At 44.6% G+C, this 20414-nt stretch overlaps 1 long non-coding RNA gene across 1 annotated transcript in view; it reads right to left on the bottom strand.

Annotated features, from left to right (window-relative positions):
- Positions 1 to 20414, bottom strand: part of LOC128316275 (uncharacterized) — a 122075-nt gene that overhangs the window by 15396 nt on the left and 86265 nt on the right. Inside the window, exon 3 of the long non-coding RNA XR_008299900.1 lies at positions 1362 to 1489. This is a non-coding gene — a long non-coding RNA (uncharacterized LOC128316275). The remainder of the gene's footprint in view (positions 1 to 1361; positions 1490 to 20414) is intronic.

Genomic DNA, 20414 nt, shown 5'->3' with positions numbered 1-20414 from the left:
ATAACTTTTGAGCCATCATAAGTTTTGCAAATACTGAATTTTATTTTATTTTAATATTTTTTCAATGTTTATTTATTTTTGACAGAGAGAGACAGAGCATGAGCGGGGGAAGGGCAGAGAGAGAGGGAGACACAGAACCCGAAGCAGGCTCCAGGCTCTGGGCTGTCAGCACAGAGCCTGACATGGGGCTCAAACTCATGAACCATGAGATCATGACCTGAGCTGAAGTTGGCCATTTAACTGACTGAGCCACCCAGGTGCCCCTGCACTTTAATTTAAGGTCTGCCTGGAAAAAACGTTTGGAGTGGTTTTAGGGACAGCAGGCTGCATTACTGCCAAAACTTACCTCCCAGTTCGGTTGTTAATACCTAAAATTATGCCATTAAAATTGCATTCCTTTGGCTTAAGGTTTGGTTCTCCATGTAAAATGCAATTATCCCCAGGAAAGGCCATACTTAAAATAGTGACCACCATTTACCCCTAACTCTTGTCTCAGTGTTTAAACATGGGTTCAAGTAGAGAAAAAGTAGGATATGATTCTTAGGTCCACCAAAAGGAAATGAGTCCAGAAAAGAAAATCTGGAAGTTCTAGGTCAATGAAATGACATCTTTGCCTGAAACTCTGTCCTGAAAAATTAATTTTTAAAAAATTTCTTTAATGTTTACTTTTGAGAGAGAGAGAGACAGACAGAGCATGAGCCAGGAGGGGCAGAGAGAGAGGGAGACACAGAATCCGAAGCAGACTCCAGGCTCTGAGCTGTCAGCACAGAGCCTGACGCAGGGCTCGAACTCATAAACTGTGAGATTATGACCTAAACCAAAGTCGGACGCTTAACCTAATGAGCCCCCCAGGCGCCCTATGCCCTGAAAAAAACAATCTGAAACACTGGAGATTGGGTTGTGCAAAGCAATCTGACTATATCTGCATGTAGAGAAGAAAAAGAAAATCCATAAGAAAATCTTCCTTGAGACATCTCTTGGAGTTTCTCTCATGACTTACCAGATTAAAATAAACAACCGATAATCTCAAAGCAAACTGCTTCTGATGTCTGTCACTTAATACTAAGCTGCTATATTTAGCATTCCTAGATAAATAAACTCATTCCTGGCCAACACCGGAATTAAAGAACCCAAAGGGGCTTTATGAAAATTCCCCTAGGTAATCGATACTTTTAACTGAGTTAGTCCTGGATCAAATACCTGAAATGAAATGTGATAATGAGCTGTCACACCTAGGAGCCAACCACCTATGGCCAAAAAAGAATCATCCAGACGTCGTCTTGCCTCAGAAAATCAACGTATCAAATATCCTGTCAAATTGCATCTTGAGCCATGAAGAAGAAAGCTGAGTACAAACTCACTGAGATATTTGGAAAGGACTTCCCCATGATGTCACTGGAGAACTTCACCTTGGTTCCACATCTTTCTCTGGCTATAGACAGAGAGCATCCTTTTCCTGCTCTTTCCATGACTCGGTGTTTTCCTTCCCCTGCAGAACAGAGAGGGCCGTGGTGAGCATTCCAGTCACCTTCGACAGAGAACAGGTCTCTCCACTGGGACTCCCCCCCGCACAACAGTCCCATCTGACGCTGCTGAACAAGGCTGATGGTCAGACTAAAGTAGACATTCCCAAAGGATCAGAAATGTGGAGCGTGAGCAAGGACTAGTCACTTCAACATCACTGGCCCCGGTCGATTACTAAATGCTTACGGTGGTGATGCCCCACAGTGAACTAAAAAAGTTAAGTTTTCTGTTCTGGAGACAAATGGATTATTTGTGTAAAAGACCCAGACTTTGAGGCGGCCATATTCGTGAAAACCTTCTCTGCTTAAAATTTGAGGAATCGGGCTCAAAAATGATATTTTGGTATCACAGAAGCCTTGATCAGCGCTTCCTTGGTGGTGGTGGTGGTGGTGGTGGTGGTGGTGTTACTTATGCAAACAGCATGGCGCTGAGAATAGAAAAGTTAAAATACACATCCGACCGAGCTGTCACAGCTGGGGACGAAGTACAGAAGACCCAGGTGGCCCAATTTGCCAAGTTTCTCTTTGGCACCATATGTTTATATGGTCCCAATCTCCATATGTTGAAATCCTAACCCCCAGTGAGATGGTTGGAGGTGAGCAGGTCACGAGGGTGGAGTGACATGAATGGGATTAGTGTCCTTATAGAAGAGACCCCACAGAGCCCCCTCCCGACCTCCCACTGTGTGAGGGCACGGTCAGAAGGCGGCTGTCTGTGAACCAGGAAGCTGGTCTGAGCCAGACACGGACTCTGCCGGCACCGTGAGCCTGGACGTGGCAGCGTCCAGACCCGTGAGAAGTAAATGCTTGTCGTTTAAGCCCCCAGCCTGTGATTTTTTTGTGCCATAGCAGTCCAAACAGATTATGACAGAATTCTAGCGCATGTTTTATGCTTCTAGGTAAGCCACCAGGCACTGGGGACATTTGTCAAAAGCAGTCACAAATTAGATCACTTAAGTTTTCAGGCAAGCTTGATCTGACGATAGTTGGATAGGAACGATCTTCATTTCTTATGTGCTGAAATCATCAGCTCTAATAAATTTCACAATTTCCTCTTTCTCTACACTTCACTGAGCAGACTGGGGCAAGAACCCACTCAGAAATGACCTCACAGGATTTTAAGTGATAAGGTCACTCGGTTCCAAAAGAAAACTATAAAAGTAGCTCTTCTCCAGGTCCCAAGATCCTTTCCTTGTGCCTTTTAATCCAGATGTGTCCTACTTTCTAATACCATCCCCCTCCCACCTTCCCACCACGGCCCACTTCACCCTCTGATGCTTTCCTATTACTCCAGCCTTTTCCACTCAGAAGTAAAATGGAACCATCCGGGATTATTTGAGACCTAGACCAAGGTATCTGTGCCTTCATACGTATCATTTCCTCCGGCATGCTTAGAGCTTAAGATATTCTGGAACCCTCTGACCACCCGTTGATGGGGAGTGGGGAGGAGACCCAGATAGCCCACAGACACAGCTAGAGGTGTTTGTGCAGAGACCTTTTCCTCAAATCCTCACAAAAACCTTTATCTGTAAGCCTAAGTGTCCCTTCAAAGAAAGTTAAATGAATTCCCTGAGGTCACATAGGTAATAAGGGCCAGTGTGGGGATCCCAACTGATATCTGTCTCTTAATCTACTGCTGATGGGCTTTTCACTCTGCCCAACCGAACCCAAGTGAATCCTTGGTGGGGGATCTTGACACTGGTCCATGAAGGTAAGTGAGACTGTGGGTCCGCGAAGCCCCTCAGGTTGTGGTAAGTAACCACACAACATCTCATGGGATCTCATGGGATTTTCTTTCCCTACCTGCGTTTTGTCTTTGTCCTATTCTAGCTTCAATGCCTTTCCATTCCAAACTAGCCTTGAGGTTTGTTTGTTTTAATGTTTACTTATTTTGAGAGAGAGAGAGAGAGAGAGAGAGAGCAGTGGAGGGGCAGAGAGAGAGGAGAGAGAGAATCCCAAGCAGGCTCCATGCCGTCAGCACAGAGCCTGATGTGGGGCTCAATCCCACAAACCGGAAGATCATGACCTGAGCCACAATCAAGAGTCGGACGCTTAACCGACTGAGCCATCCAGGCGCCCCGGTTTTATTTTTTAAATCAATTATTATTCATTCAGTCTTTAGACTAGAAACCCTCTAAAGACCTTGAGGCACCATACAGAAAATTATTGCATAATGAACAGTAAACATTTGGATTAGCAAGAAGACATAACTGAGAACACGGCATTCCCACTTTCTTCTAATCCAGGGGGAGAGGGGGAGGTTCCACCAGATTAAAATGGTCCCTTTCCCCCTACAGCTCCAGTCAGGCTTCCTGTCACCCTGACTGGATACGAAGCCATGACCAGACAGGACTTCTAACTTGACCTTCACCCCCATCCTCCCAAAAATGTGCATGTACTGCCTTACCAACATCCTGCACATACCCCCTAAATCATCAGACCCCCACTGCTTCTCCAAAATGATTTAAACCGTCAAGAAAACAACACCTAGGACCTCCAGGGCAAGTTCATGTGTCTGGTGGAGGGTAAGCGTGTCATGGGTCTTATCCGATTGTGACAAGTAAAGACATCAACGGGGACTCTTCTTCTAAGTCTTCTCCAGTGTCATGGTTGAATTGTGTTCCTCCTTCTCCAGAAAAAAAAAAGGGGGGGGGATATCCTGAAGCCCTGACCCATAGTGTCTCAGAAAGGGAGCTTATTTGGAGATCGGGTCTTCATGGAGGTAATCAAGATGAAGTGAGGTCATTCAGGTGAGTGTAAGTGCAATATGACAGCTGTCCTTGTATAAAGGGACAATTAGGACACAGAGGCAGACATTCACAGAACAGGGAGACACTGTGGAGGGACACGGGGAGAAGAAGGCCATCTACAAGCCAAGGAGACAGCACTGGAACAGACCCTTCGCTCACGACCCTCAGAAGGAGCCAGCCTGCTGACACCTTGATCTTGGACTTCCAGCCTCCAGAACCGTGACAGACTTCATTTCTGCTACTTAAGCCGCCCAGCTTGTGGCATCGCGTTGAAGTAGCTAGCAAACTAAAAAAACCAGAGGACTCGTTACCGTACTCGGACAGTTGACGGTTGTCCTGAAAAAACCCAGAATTGCGTTATCTTCCCAAGGCCAAGAGGGGAATGCCTGGAGAATAAATCCTCCAGCCCATTAGGCGGTGTTCCTATCCCAGGAAAATGAGGTGAAGGAACGTAGTTGATCCCAAGGTCACAAGTTAGACGCTAGCTCTCACATCAGGGTGGCCTAACTGTGGAGGAGGGTTCCAGAGCTAAAATCCATTTAGAAGTAAAGCTTATGTAATGTGGGAGGCACATATTTCTGTATCAACACGAAGAATCTGAGAAGATTCTTCACAAATGCCGTAGTGTGAGTCCATTAGGGTGCAGGGGAGGGAAGGGCAGGGAAGAGTAGCTCTCCCGTGGGATCCAGGAGACAGCTACCAGCTTGGTCTGGAATAGGTCTCCAAAGACAACCTGAGGCTTCTCATCTTCCAAATGGAGTCTAACTTCAGTTGGGATGTAATGTGGGCCGGAGGGAGGCACGGCAGAACACAAAGATAACAAATTCAGGCATCTCAGATAAATGCCTTTACTGTGACTTTGCCCATGATTTAGTCTCTTGTGTGGGCATTTCCCTGGGGCTCTCCGGCCTGCAGGAGAGGCCGATGTCAGCCTTGCTCCATATGTAAAGTCCCCGGGGAACTCTATGGAAATGAGCACTGAGTGTTCCCCTTGGACGGAATTTCAGAATCTGCAATGTGTTCTCTTGAATCGTGACTCTCGTTAGACTCATCACCTAGACCCAAAGTTGCTTAATCAGCTTGTGCCCGAGGCTTACCATCTCCCAAACAGGGATGATATTATTGGGTTATATATTGAGACCATGGGCTGAAAAAGTGCGCTAGCGGAAAATAATTGGTACACAAATACCAGACGAGGGCATTCGGTGCATTTTTCCAGTCCTACTTCTACACAGACAGGAGGGCTCACCTCGTGCAGTGAGATAACTTAGTTTCCACTCTATTCTTGTATACTGGGTCCTGCATCAATGTCCTGTCGCTGCTATCGCGAATTATCACAAACTTGGTGGCTCCGAACACCAGAAACGTACTCTCTCACGGCTGTGGAGAGGAGAAGCGGGAAGCCAAGCTTTTTGCAGGACCACACCCCTTCCAGAGGCTCTGGGAGAGATGACATTGCTTGCCTCTTCAGGCTTCTGCTGGCTGCAGGCATTCGTTGACTTGTGTCCCCATCACCCTGATCTCTGCCTCCATCTTCACACCGTCTCCTCCTCTGAGTGGGTCTCCTTCACCCCTCCCTCTCTCAGAAGCAAGCACGTGGTTGCATTTAGGGCCCACATAGAAAATCAATATGATCTCTTCTTCCTCTCAACATCCTTAAACCGATCGCATCTTTAAAAAAAAAAAAAAAACAAAACAAAACAAACAAAAAAAAAAAACCTAGGGTCATTTTTGCATGTACAGCACAGCTCAATTTTTTTAAAATTTTTTTTAAATTATTTTATTTATTTTTGAGAGAGAGAAAGCCAGAGCACCAGCAGGGGAGGGGAAGAGAGAGAGGGAGACACGGAATCCGAAGCAGGCCCCAGGCTCTGAGCGGTCAGCACAGAGCCCGACGCGGGGCTCGAACTCACGGACCGTGAGATCATGACCCGAGCCGGAGTCGGATGCTTAACCAACTGAGCCACCTGGGCGCTCCAACCAATCACGCCGTTTGCAGTAGAATGTAATATCCATGTTTGTGCCATCTTCACGGTTTCCAGGGATTCAGAAGTGAATATATCGTTTAGGGGGAGGAGTGGAGGCGGGTTCATTTTTTTTCCTGCGCACCATAAGTCCGAACCACAAAGCCTAATTTAGGGCTACATTTGGAAGCCTGTCTGTCTCCTAAAGATGACCACTGCCCCTAACGAGGGATTTTCATTTCAGCCCTTAATCCCAGACCCCACATTACGTGGCATCTGAGATGTGTGTGAGATTAAGATTTCAATGTTGACTTGAGTCATACCCCTTCCTTTCTCTCCTCTATTTGTAACATCTAGCCAGTGAGTTACTGAAAATGACAAACTCATCCTAATTCCGATAAGAGTAATAAGAGAAGCCAAGATTTCAATCCCCGTGTGTGCTTTTTCTTCTAGATTCCTGAGGGTTCTACCTGGTCTACGGAGGAGCGTAAAAAACTGCATCTATGAAACACCTTGTCTTGTCCCTCGACAATCTACCACTGAGAAATTGTGTGCAAAGCCCTGTGTTTTTCTTCTCAACCGCAAGGAAGAGAATGAAACTTTCCACACAAAAGTACAGTTTTTACATCCCCACATGCTGGAAAGCTTCACGGTTCAAATATCACTTTTTTTCTCCAAGATTTTATAAAAGCATAGATTTTTCTTTCTTTTACTATTTCTTTTTTACCCTCAATCCACCCAAATCCTTATCTGTCTAGAATCATGTAGCACAGAGGAGAAAAAAAACTGAAAGTAAGAATTTCTTTTCTTTTTTTAAGTGTTTTAATGTTTATTTATTTTTGAGAGAGAGAGAGAGAGAGAGAGAGAGAGAGAGAGATTGACAGAGTGTGAGCAGGCAAGGGGCAGAGAGAGAGGGAGTACACAGAATCTGAAGCAGGCTCCAGGCTCCGAGCTGTCAGCACAGAGCCCGACGCAGGGCTCGAACCCACGAACAGCAAGATCATGACCTGAGCCAAAGCCAGATGCTTAACTGACTGAGCCACCCAGACGCCCTGGAAGATAAGAATTTCGAAAAGCACTCTGGAAAATTCGAATTCAGTGTAAAACTTATAATTTTGCAAAAGATGATGTTTGAGGGAATTATAGTTACTTGATCTAATAGCTGAATTAAGGAGCTACCTGGGATGGAGCATAATTTAAGATTTGTTACCCAAAATGGGGGTGCCTGGGGGGCTCAGTCGGTTGAGCGTCCGACTTCGGCTCAGGTCATGATCTCACAGTTTCTGAGTTTGAGCCTCGCGTCGGGCTCTGTGCTGACAGCTCGGAGCCTGGAGCCTGCTTCGGATTGTGTCTCCCTCTCTCTCGGCCCCTCCGCTGCTCACGCTCTGTCTCTCTCTGTCTCTCAATAATAAACAAAGATTAAAAAAAAGTTAGAAAAAAAAGATTTGTTACCCAAAATGAATATAGATATAGATTAGATATATAGATATAGATATAGATATAGATATAGGTAACGTTGCTTTAAATATTATATAAATATATACATGTATTTAGAAGTTTGGTTGGAGATCAGAAATCATCTGCGACACTTCAAGGGGCAAGGCTTTAGAAATTCAATGGGGCTCAACCTTAGCTGTATGTTAAAACCTTCTCAGAGCTTTCTGAAAAATGCCAGTGCCTGGGCCCCGCCCCAAAACAGTCAAATGAGAACTTTCTCCAAGGGTTCTAAATGTGGAGCTAATGTTAGGAACCAGAGTCAATGCTGACTTTAGACATTCATAACCTAGAGTGAAGTGTCCTGCCTATTGTCTGCCTGTGGGTGTCGAAGAGTACACAGAGAAAAGACTGTGCGTGAGCAGCGAGAAATAGTAAATAATTTAAAATAAAACGGTTGTAAGGGAAGGCAAAGAGGGCCGCCAGCAGCCCAAGAAATGCGGGAATGGCTGCCAGGCTGAAGGATTGTGAAATGATGTGCAGTCCCCTATGAAAATGTAAATCCTACTTAAATCCTTTATCACCCAACTGTGTGGGGACCAGGGAGCTGGCTTTGCGAAAATATATCTTTGGAACTTCTTCCTAGAAGTTTCAAGTTTGGGGGAAGAAAGATGGCAACAGACTGAAATTCCAGAACTGGATAGTTAGGAAAATCCTCCAGAGGTGTGTATATATATATATATATATATATATGTATACATATATATATACACACACATATATATACACACACATATATATACGTGTATATATATATGTATATATACATGTGTGTGTGTATATATATACGTGTATGTATATATGTATACATATATATACGTGTACATATATACGTACACGTATATATATGTATACGTATATATATATGTGTACGTGTGTGTATATATGTATATATATGTGTGTATATATATGTGTGTGTGTGTGTGTATATGTATATATATATATATATATATGGGAATCTCCACAGAAAGTCCTTTTACCAAGCTGTCCGTGTTTGTGTATAATGCGGTCATCACTCGTGTGTATTCCTCTGAGAGTTGCTCAGTTGAAGTAGTCATAATCGGACGGCAACTCCTCCCAATTTCCTGTCATCATTTTCTACATATCTACCATCATCATTCTTGCAAATGAAAGAAAAACAGCTAAAATTATTTGAAACTGGTGAAGGGCCTTTTCGTTACGTGAAGTTTTTGCCTTTGATTTAGCAAATTGCTTAGATATTCCTTGATTCATATCAACACAAACTGTAAACTGTGGCCTCTATTTCATTTTCCCGGGTTCCTCCCCCTGGTCCTTGATGTTCTCCAACTCTCATCCAAGGTCTGATGTGCTAATTTGCTCATCAGTACCCACTAGCCTTCCCTGGCTTAATTAATAAATATTTGCGACAGAAGCAGGGTAAACAGAAGTCTAATTCATGAACTTGATCATTGTTTATCCCCCCACTGTGACCCTCACTTGAAGCCATGGTCCTGAGTCTTATCAGTGGGCACTGTTTCTTTTTTTTTTTTTTTTTTGCCTCGTTATTTGCATATCAAATATATCATTTTAAGCAGACTGCTCACAGCCCTTGCTCCCGGGCAGTTACAGACCCAGTTGCCCACTGGAGCTGCAGAAAAACATCTGTAAACCACTGTGATTACAAGAGAAGAAACGGGGGCAGGGATTATTCATGTCTCTCATTCAGACTCTGTCCTCCAGAAATCAAGATCTTCCTCGCGTCCTGCTTTTGTGTGCTTAATTGATTGACTGATTGATTGGTTTTTAATTGGAGGACCTACTCTCCTGAAATCAGAATGCAACGCAGGATCCTCCAACAACTAAACTTTGAATTTCCTGTCCCCAAAAGTTCACTTGACCCCTAGGGACGGATGCCTCAGCAGATGGGAAGGGGGATTCGGCTGCATTATCATTATGGAGAATTGGGGTACACTGGGAAATCGCTGGGCTTCCAAATATCTTCCCTTGAAACAACTTCCCCTAAATTCCAACCAGGATGATGGTGGCTACTGCTTCAGACGGAGTCCCGTTGTTTTGTAATGCTCAGGAATTTGAAGGTACAGGATTAGGAGAGCTACCATAATTCTAGCCCTATCATTTGGATTTGATCCAAATGATCAAATTTACCAATCCCCCACTGAATTTACCAATCCCCATCCCCCACCACCCCCCCCCCCCGGCCAGAATCCACCTTCTGTCATTTACAGGACACCTTGCGTGTGTTAGATTATTCAAATGCAACTTTCAAATCTCTGATGGGGTTAACGGTATTTCAAAGATTTTAGAATTGTGTTTCAAAGCTGTGTTATTCGCATGACCCACTTCTCTACAGAGTGTTTTGGAGACGTGATCTTCGGGCACTTGAAACCAAGATGACCAAGCAAGATCCAGCCCTGAGGCTGACGGCTGGCTTTTAAGAGCTCCACACAGAGCCCCCAGGAGCAAGAATAAGAAGGAAAGGATACTATCATGGGCTACATTAATTATGTACCTAAAAGTAGCATTGTCTTCTTCCTCAAAAAAACTAAGATATCACAACGTAAAAGCCATGCGTCAGACCTAGTCAATGTACTAAATGAACTAGGCAGGAGGGCTGGAAAACAGTACTGCGCTTCTTTACCGAGGGCACGATCACATGCTACAAAGAGCGCTAGAATTGAGAGGCAGAAGGGCTGAGAGTTATACCAACTCTCCCACCAAACGTCCGCCATTTAAGGAAGGTCCATCCTGTCTCTGAACATCATTCTCCCATCTGTACGAGGATATGATTGTACTACATTCACATGCATTGAACTATGCACCTCAGAAGTGTTGCCACGTGTTCTTTTAAAACATTTATGTGATCAAATAATCTGGGGGTGTCACTGCATTTCTTACACACACGTAATCGCGGGGATTTGCCATATGCATTAGTATATCAGGTACATCCTTGAGACATCCTAATAAAACTTTACAACGAACAGGCCAACTTAACTGTGGTTTCCCAAACATATTTTACCAAGAACCCTCACTCCTATGTGTGTGCAAAACAGTTTGGCAGAGCGGGACAAGATTTCTCAAAGGGCCCTCCAACTGTGATCAGCCCCGCCTGGAGTCAAATAGGCCAGGCTCATTAATGGTACAGCCGAACGTAGCGCTTGTAAGTGGCATCTCAGAAACCAGACAGCCCAGGTTCAAAACCACAGCTACTTTACCTCCTGGCTTTGTGACCTTAGTCCCACTATTTAACGTTTCTGTACTTGGGTCCTTCATCTGGAGAGCTGAGATAGCAATGCGATCTATTTCATAAGGACATTATGAGGATTGAATGAGTTAATAAAATATATCAAATGCTTAGCAGATTACCTAATGCCTAGTAAGTGCAGTACAAGCGTTAACATGACTGCTGCGATATCACAAACCCTTGTCAAATGTAAAAATCGAAAAGAAGGAAGAGCAACGTGAAGGGAAGGACATTTGCTGAATACCTACTGTATACATATATAAAATCTCATTAAACCCCCATAAAAAGACTAAGATCAAAATATAATCATTTCGTTTTACGGGTCAGTAAAATAAAACTCCGAGGTATTAAGGAATTTGCCTGATATTCCTCAGATATTAACGTGAAAACGCGAAGTATCCCTGACTTCCAAACGCAAGTTCTTTCCACCATATTCTACTGCCTTAAGGGTGAGAGGTAACAACCTATCATTCTAGAGATAAAGAAATGAGTCAGAGAAGCGAAAATATGCCCTAAGATAGCACAATAAGATTTAAATTAGAAAATAATCCATATCCTGTCGCCCAACCCTGTAATGTGTTCATTACTAGAAGCCCAAATGCAGAAGGACATGGGCAAAGGGAAGAAGGAACTATCACTAATTTTGATCTCGTGGCAATTTTTTACATTAAGATTATTTTTGTCTCTTCATGGAGTACCTACTGTATGTATTATGTCCCATTTTAGTGGAGATTTTGCTCTCCCCTACCTACCTCAGATTATGTTTTTAAAGAAGCATAGACATTTAAAGGTCAAATTAATTCTACCGCCTCCAGAAAGGATTGGATCAAAATAATTCTCAAACGATAATCCTTTACCCTATTCTACTTTTAAATATTCAGAGAGGAAAATTCTGTGACTTTGGTAAAAAAAAAAAAAATCAAACATTACTAATATATTTAAAATTTCATAATATGCAAGGACCTTTGAGACGTTGGTGAAAATAAAAACACATTAATCAAAAAAAAAAAAGAGAGAGAGAGAAAATGGAATAAGAAGATGAATTGATTTTCCATGATGAGGTGCAGTATTGTGCATTAAGAACTGAAATTCAGGACCAAGGACTTGGGGAAGTAATTTATGGGATATTAATCTTCCCTTTTAGCAGGCAAGGCACAACTTAACTTAGATATGTCTGCTGCATCCAAAGTTTTAAAATATGGGGTCAAAAAATATATCCCTGCCACGTATCCCAACCTGCCATTCTGTTGGGTTCCTCTTATCACTCAAACTGGTTTTTTACAGCAATGTCAAAGATGATAGAGCTTAGAGAGATTTCCATTTTGCAAGTAAAAAAGGGCAGACAGGTTGTGTACAGCCTGGCGTGTACTTAGATGGAGCAGCCAGCCGCTTAATCCCCATCATCAGAGCCACCCTGGGACCACGGGGCATCTGATCCAGCGGGCAACGTGCGGAGAGAGGGAGGGGCGCTCGGAAGGCTTCTCAGCATCTGAAATTCCCCATTTCTGCTCCGTGAGTGAGAGAAGGAAGGGATGGTAGTACTGCTCTGATTTGGGTGACAGAGAACAATCTCTTTCCGTGCAAGTTTACGATGATGAGAAACCCGTACGGGGATTGACACGGGACTCCTTTTAACCTATGCAGCAGATAAACCAGAGGTCTGTCGACAGGACATAGCTAGAAAGGCCCAGTGTGAATTTGGGAGGACAGATGCAAATGGAGGAGGGGGTCCTTGGCAAGTCCTATTTTATCCCTTTGCTTTGCTTTCAGGGATACATTCATGGGCATGAGAGGATGGTCCCCTTGCAAACGCAGAAGGCAGTGCCTACCTCAAAACGGTTTGGGGCGCCTGGGTGGCTCAGTTGGTTGCGCTTCCAACTTCTGCTCAGGTCATGATCTCACGGCTCATGAGTCCGAGCCCTGGGTCAGGCCGTTTGCTGACGGCTCGGAGCCTGGAGCCTGCTTCCTATTCTGTGTCTCCCTCTCCTCTTCCCCTCCCCTGCTCATGCCCTGTCTCTCTCTCTCCTTCAAAAATAAATAAACATTTAAAAAAAATTTTTTTAATGTTTTGGCCAAGTTTGTACTTTGGGGGCTAGCTCTCCATTCTCCGAGAACCAGTACAAGTTGGGGCTTTTTCCCTCGGGACTAACAGAGATAAAGGTTGATCTCTGTCCCTGGGGCTGAGACAGAAGCTTGCTCACCAGAATGTAAAAAAATAAATAAACGGAAAATTCCTGAGATCCTAAGATTTTTGTGATGCAAATCCAAAGGAATTCTCCCACCTGGAGATTCCTGCCCTTCCCTCCACCCTCACCCCCCCCCCCCACCCCAGGTCACAATTAGAGGCAAATGCACAGCAAAGCGGTGGTTTCTGGGAGAACTACGAGGGCGTTCGCTTAACGTCTAGGATCTTTCCAAAGCTGACCTGCAAATGTACACTTGAATGAGAGCAAGACAGCTAGCGGCTGCTCGCAGCTCTCCTCGCGTGCTTAGTTCTTACCAATCTTATCTACCACGCAAAATAGCCAAATCCATCCTGGGAGAGACATCTTCCCCATCTGTCTCAGCAAGGAATACCTCGTATTTACAAACCGCCCAACAGAAATGCCCATTAGGAATCTCTCACAAGCATTAAAGAGGAAGGTGAGCTGAGAGTACACAGTTCCTAGGCTCTACTCTTCAAGAAAACCCAGCGTGTGTTGTCATAGCCTGAGACATTGAGCCCCAAATGCCCTTTGCACCCCTAAGATTGTCCACTTTGTCTGTTTCTCAACTTTGAACCCTCTGTGAAGATGCCTAAGCATGAACTCTTAGTGTATCACTTCCGTTTATAGGAAACAGTTCCTGACTCCTTTTCCCACAATGAAATTTACCCATGCAGAAACCTTTCCATGAAGGGCTGTCTTAAAAGAAAACTCGGGTGCTGACATAACCCATTTGTGTGTGCAAGGAGCAGACTTTCGAGAGAATCGTCAGTTAGTGTGTGCCATTTCAGAGTTAAAACAAAAAGGAAAGTTCTGCAGCCCCTAAATATCTTTCTCTCCAGTGTCCCAAATACTTATGCAATGGGGAAGGCTCCAGAAAGCCCCCTTTTACATGCAAATATGTTTTTACCCTAAAGGGCCCCACATCAGTCCATGATCACATTAGCAGATTAGTTTCTCAGACTAGCAGAGCACAGCCCTGAGGAAAAGAGACACAGGACAGGTAAATTTAACCAGGCATACTCTCCTCCGGGAAGAGGGAATGGAGACCAGAGTCATTTTCCAGGTGGGAAGCTATCAGCCCAGAAAACCAAGACACCAGAGAATCACATGGTTGTCAGGTTTCCATTCCCAGATGCTGGCCCCCGGGCACCTTGGACTCCAGCAGCCTGTCTATTGTCCAAAGCCTGCACTCTGTGGGTGGCTCCTGGCTCTACGGCTTTCCAAATTAACCTCCACTGTGCCTCAGTTCCCTTATCTACACAATGGGAATAATAATGGTACCTACTTCATAGGGCTATCGGATTAAATATTGATTTAATTAAATGAATTAGCCTATGTGGAGCATCTAGAATAGTGCATGGCAAATAGAAGTACTACGTGTTAGCATCAAGAGTCCATAAACGAGCCAAAGATCCCATTTGTGTAAACACACACGTATGCATTATAGAGAAAGGCTGGAAGAGAATATGCTGAATGTTAATGACTCCGTGGTAGAAATCGCCATTGATTCTTTTCTTACGCACCTATGATTTAAAAATGTAACATCGAAGGATGTGTATTGGCACAAGAAAATACTCATGATACAGTACACGAAAAATTAACAATGCTGAGTTAAACTTCCTGTTTTACTACAAATAAACATAGTTTTATTTGACCAAAAATAACAACATGTATATTTCCAAAAAAAAAACAAAAAAGGACTAACAATGGCCTTCCCCACATGACAGGATTGCAGAGACTCTTAATTTCTTCTGCATGTCTTTACACATTTTCCAAATCTTCAATAACAAACACATGATGCTTTTAAAACAGAAGAAAACACCAACTGATAGCAAAAATAAAGATTAATCATGAGAGTTCCATTCAAAAAATAGAAAAGTTGAGGTTGAAGCAAGGAATGAAATTGGTAGAAAACCCGCTGGACCTCATTGCCTTTCTTCTGCTCAGAGTTGGCACTGAGCCATGCCCAAATTGGATGTGCAAGGACTAAGGAACTGTGAGAAGCAAGAAAGAAAAAGTCTGGAAGAGGCTTCAAGATGCGGGACAAGAGAGAAGAGCTTAGAGCTAACCATGAGATCCAGGTAGGAAGTTCCCTACCGCCAGCCAGGGCAAGTGTGGAAGGGCAGAGCCGAACTCCTCTCCTCCCAATTTTGCCTGTAGCCCACCAAACGCACATTTGCAAAACCAAAGTACTGAAAGGACTCTTCTTCTCACTCTTAGAATTTCTGAGGAAGTTAGAGAGGAAAAGAAATAGGAGTCGCCTTATTTCATAAGTAAGGAAAGTAAGACCCATGAAAATAAAGTCAGTAAGTTGCTCCAGAGTCAAGAATGAACACCCACAAAGCCAGTTCCTGGGGATTATTTTGGTGGCAACAGGGAGGAGGGAACGATCTTCTTTTCTGGCTCTCCTTGCAGCCTCCAGCTCCAATCCAGTAAACTTGTACATATTAAAGTATTAGAAGCAGAATGTGTTAATTTACCAAGGGAGATTAGGATTTTGTAAATCCTGCTGAGTATACAGGAAAATCCAATGCCCGGACACGAATTGCTCGTGGCGGCAGCCTAAAAATCAAAGATGCGAAGGCCTGAAGTCACTTTCCCAAGACTCTTCAAATCAGGCAGCAGATCCATCGCTTGAGATATGCCCAGGACCCCGATATCAGTCAGTCTTGTTTCTTAAGACCACATCTCCATAGTAGGGTGTGTGTGTGTGTGTGTGTGTGTGTGTGTGTGTGTGTGTTGTATGTATTCCTCAAAATGCAAAAGGAAGGAGAGATCCAGGGGTGGTAACAGGAAAGACTACCGCATCAAACAGACCTGGGTTAGAGTCTAGATCGCTCTCTTTTCTTCCTGAGTCATTTTGAGAGAGCTGCTCACCTCACTACGTCATGGCTCATCATCTATGACACAGGGTTTATAAAACCTACCTCCAGGGCTCTTAGGTGATTCTAGACATCCGATGCACAGCGCCCACCTAACACGACCTTTAGCACAGAGTCAGCACCCAATACTTGGTGCAGCTGGGGTGAAAAAAAAACTACAGACAAGTAAAGAAGTTTTCTTCTCAGAGTCCTACAACCTGTCTTAGTTTGGGGCGGGTGCCGGGAGTTCCCTTGTTGACCGAGGCTTTTGGGAAGGAAGGGAACACCCGTCTCTGCAGCGTCGTCCGGCCTCCTGACCGACCTTAGCTTCCTGATCACCCATGAGCATCCACCTCTCTGCAAACACCATGTCTAAGAAAGCCATGAATCCAATATTAAGTGGCCACATATTTGAAAATAAAAGTTGCCTTAGGAAGCAAGTCTCTAGTTCAGGAGATACTTACTCCATGCCTAGTATTGAAATTGCTTTGAGCAATGAGGTACAGGGAATGGTTTTTTTTTCGTTAAAGTATAGTATGTGTAACCCAGGAGCCCAAACAAACATCGTTTTCCCAGTAAATCCGCAGTGCCGGATTCAAATACTCCTCGCCACAGTGTTGCAATCTAACCTAGACCCCTGGTGGTGAGTTTACCGGCCCCAGGTTCGTATCCAGCTCTCTTCTGGAGAACTGATTTCTACACGGAGCAACTGTTTTCACTCACATCTTCCTATGTGTCTTCAATATAAACACCCCCGTTCACCCTGCAAGCCCAAACACCCCGTCCCTACAGTTCTGCCACCCCCAGAAAATGCAAGAGCATTTCTCAAAGTCCCAGAACTCCACAGCTTCGCAAACTTCCTGTGTCAAGCGTGGAGAGGGGGTGGGGGTGGGGGTGGGGGTGGGGAAAGGACACTGAGTTCCTCTGGAGCCCCCTCCTGACATTTCCAGACTTATTAGCCGGTTTTCACACTGACTTCAATCAACCTCTTTAATCCTCCAAGGAAAGAGCATTTTTAATTCACCGATTGGCCGATAAGCTTGAAGCCAAAAAATGATTTACACGTAGATGAATTGTACTTTACAAGATGGAGTTTGGAGCCTTAGCCGCGGATCTGAATTTCCTATCTGTCATTTTATTTGCCACATTCATTTTTTCTCTGCCATTACCCTTGCTGATTGTGATCTTTCAGCGCTATTGGGCCCCTGCTTCCACAGTTTTTAATCTGCCTTTAATCCCATAGATTTTAAATATTCCCGGCACCGAGAGACTGGAGGCAATTAACTGCCCTTCTGATGCTCTCCTTATCAGTTTCCTCCTTGTATCTCCCAGAAGCAGCCTCAAGACACTTCCAGGCTGACAAATACTACCCGCATTTCAGATGAAGCATCCACTGCCAATGGGGAGGTGAAGCCCAGCTGTGCAGGCTGACGTTGAGCAATCACGGTCCTCGCCGAGGAGGAAGCGGGCCGGAGAGGTTTGGGGGCCGCGCGCGTGCACCATATGCTGGAAGCCCCGCGTCCCGCGCCCTGAAACAATGGCCTCGCCACATGTTTGGCGACTTGACAAATACGTGACCCATCCCATCTCTTCAATCTGATCGTCTGGTGTTCAACCAGAAAGCCGTGTCCAGCTCTCTGGCTTTAATGAAGGATTCAGATGGGATGTCAGACGGAGAATCAGAGAGAAGAGCTCCTTGAATCTGGCTCCGGTCCCCTCCCTGGCTCTTGTTTAATTTCGTGCTCGTTTCTGGTTTTTAACGTGTCACGCTTGGGAGCTGCCCCCCGGATTTCCCAACCAACCACTAGTTGGTAAAGTTTCAGCACCTCTGACCGAAGCCCAGTCAGACTTGAACGAAGTCAGATGCTCTGGCAGAACTTCAGACATCATCCTGCTGTGTCAAAGGCTCACGGGCTCTGAGTAGACCCGAGGAGCCTAAGCAGGGTGAGCCGCTTAGAAGGAACAATGTGACTCCCGAAAACCCATGTGCTCCGTCCACTAGTACATGTGCATTTAAATACACCCTAAAAAGCACTAGGACTCTAGTTAGAGGCCACCCGGAGTCCTTACCAGAGCGTCGCCCGTCTGAAAGTGCTCTCCGTTGGCCTCTCGCAGAAGACAAATAAGTTGGCCTGTGTCGCTGACCCCTGTCACTGATTCCTGAGTAAAAGTTTGAGCCTTTCACCTTTGTCGTAGTTGGGCGTTCCAATGAAATACCGAATGCAGAGCTACGACCCAAAAAAGATGGGGAGAAGATATTCCTGACACCTCCAGGCCCCAGAACCCTGAGGGCCCCAGCCTCCTCTGCAGACACAATTATTTGGTAGCAACCTGGCTTGCAAATGACTGAGCTACTTGGACTTTTTGGGAGAAGGATATGCACGTCGGTTGTAGGTACAGAAAACACATCCGAAATTCTCGTACATTCTTACAGGGAGGTCAGGCTGCCATTAGTTCACGTCCACCGAGGGGATGGCCTTGGTCGGCACATTCTTCCACGACCTACTCAATCGTTTTGGTTGCACCAAATGTGTTATGCCAACACCTCCTGGTGGGTACGCCCGAGTGTGTCCCTGATGGAGAAGCTCTACCCCTCCCGCAAGTGGGGGAAAAAACGATACAAGTTTCTGGCTTCCCTCAGTGAAAGGGTTGGGCCCCCCACCAATCAAACGATGTTTGCTGGAGATGAAAAACAGGCATTCGATAAACAGGCCACGGTGCATCCAACCGGCGCTCTGTGTCTTTTGGAAGCTGCTCTGTTTCTTACAGTACAAAAATCACAGAGGGTTATGTCCAACAGGGAGAAAGGATACGGCGGGGGAGACAATGCGTTACGTGCATGTGGTTAATTGATTAACTGCACTTTCTGCACTAAGAGAAAACGGCAGGCCCTTTCGGTGAGGCCTCACGGCCACCCCAGACCACGGCCAGTGGATGGGTACTGGGTTTGGGCGGAGCCCAAAAGCGATGTTGAAGCATTGTTTATAAATGACGCCCAGCACCGTAAACAAGGGAAGCGTCGAGAGAAAGCAAGTGATGGGGAAGAGGCCAGAACTTGGTTACAGAATGGCATCAGCTCCGGGCAGCAGCTCTCACTGTGTTGTTTTGCTGTGACTTGCAGCTTTGCTAAAGCATTTTAAAGATTCTTGCGGGTCTTTTTCAAGCTGCCAGCTCTAGCCTACGAATTATGGTAATGTGCCACTTCTGAGCCCTCGGCAGGATTTGCAACAGAGAAATCACATCAGCCTATGCTGATTAACAATTCCATTCCATCCAGAGATTTATATAAAAAAACTATCTTACATTTTGCTTTTTAATAAGAATGATCGCTATCTCAAATTGAGTCCCAGCAAATTTTAATAAAGGCCCAAGGTTGAGTGGCATTTTGCATGCTGATTTAGCTGTGATTGCTGGCTTTTGATGAGCACTAGCCTGGCATGCATAGCTCTCCTCAGAGCAGGTTTAAAGACCAGGAGTAAGGAAAAGGATAAAAATAAAAACTTCCAACTAAAATTCGAGGTCTTTTCTTTCTATGATTGATTACTAAATAAATACGAACATGTATCTTTGGATTCAGCCTGAGAGTGAAATTCCCTACAGCTAAACAGCTGTTTTTTTAATGGCTTTTAATATACTAACCTGTCAAAATATGTTAACTTTGATGACTGCAATTATTATTTTAAAAGATGTTATCCGTCTGTTTATCTGTCTTCTCCCCCGATATTTCTTCTCAGGTCGAATGGAGAATCACAAGCAACTCACGTTTTTTGTTTCCTGAGAAGTAAACTGTCAATAAATAAGTATCTCTTGGGGGGAGGCATTCTTCTTTGTTAAAAGAGAAGGCACACTAATTGTTCTGAACAATAAAACTAGATTTTCAACCTTTGCCGGTGGGCGATGAAAGACGGCTCCAAGAGGGCGAAGGTTATACGGAAGCAGCAATTATGGATGTTTGGGGATATTTTTCGTACCTTAAAAAACTAAACAAATCAGTGGTTATAGTTTTACGGGATGGTGTTACTGCCATGTTGTTGGATGGCATTTGTCCCCATTGCCACTGATCTTATTATTTTGCAGATGGATCGATGTACGCAATTCCACACCGCCATGAAAGTCACCCCAAACAGTTAAGGGGACATTCTACTCATGCTTGCCTGCCTCCCAAAGACAGGTTTGATTGACCAATGCAGAGCAGGATTTTTTTTTTAAAAAAAGCTAAAGAATGCAAATGGAATTCAGCTCATTAGCCAAAGATCAAATTTCACCAACTAGGTAGAGATCCTGACCTAGAAAAATGTTACAACTAAATCACAGAAAGAACTACATCTCGAAAATGCATAAAACGGGTTTCAACAGAATGTTGGCAGGAAGAAAGTACCTTTCCAATAGGCA

The sequence above is a fragment of the Acinonyx jubatus genome, chromosome B4 (genome assembly GCF_027475565.1).
Source record: "Acinonyx jubatus isolate Ajub_Pintada_27869175 chromosome B4, VMU_Ajub_asm_v1.0, whole genome shotgun sequence".
In the NCBI taxonomy this organism is placed as follows: domain Eukaryota; kingdom Metazoa; phylum Chordata; class Mammalia; order Carnivora; family Felidae; genus Acinonyx; species Acinonyx jubatus.
The sequence above is the reverse complement of the archived record's forward strand: the minus strand, read 5'-3'. Positions and strand labels throughout refer to the sequence as shown.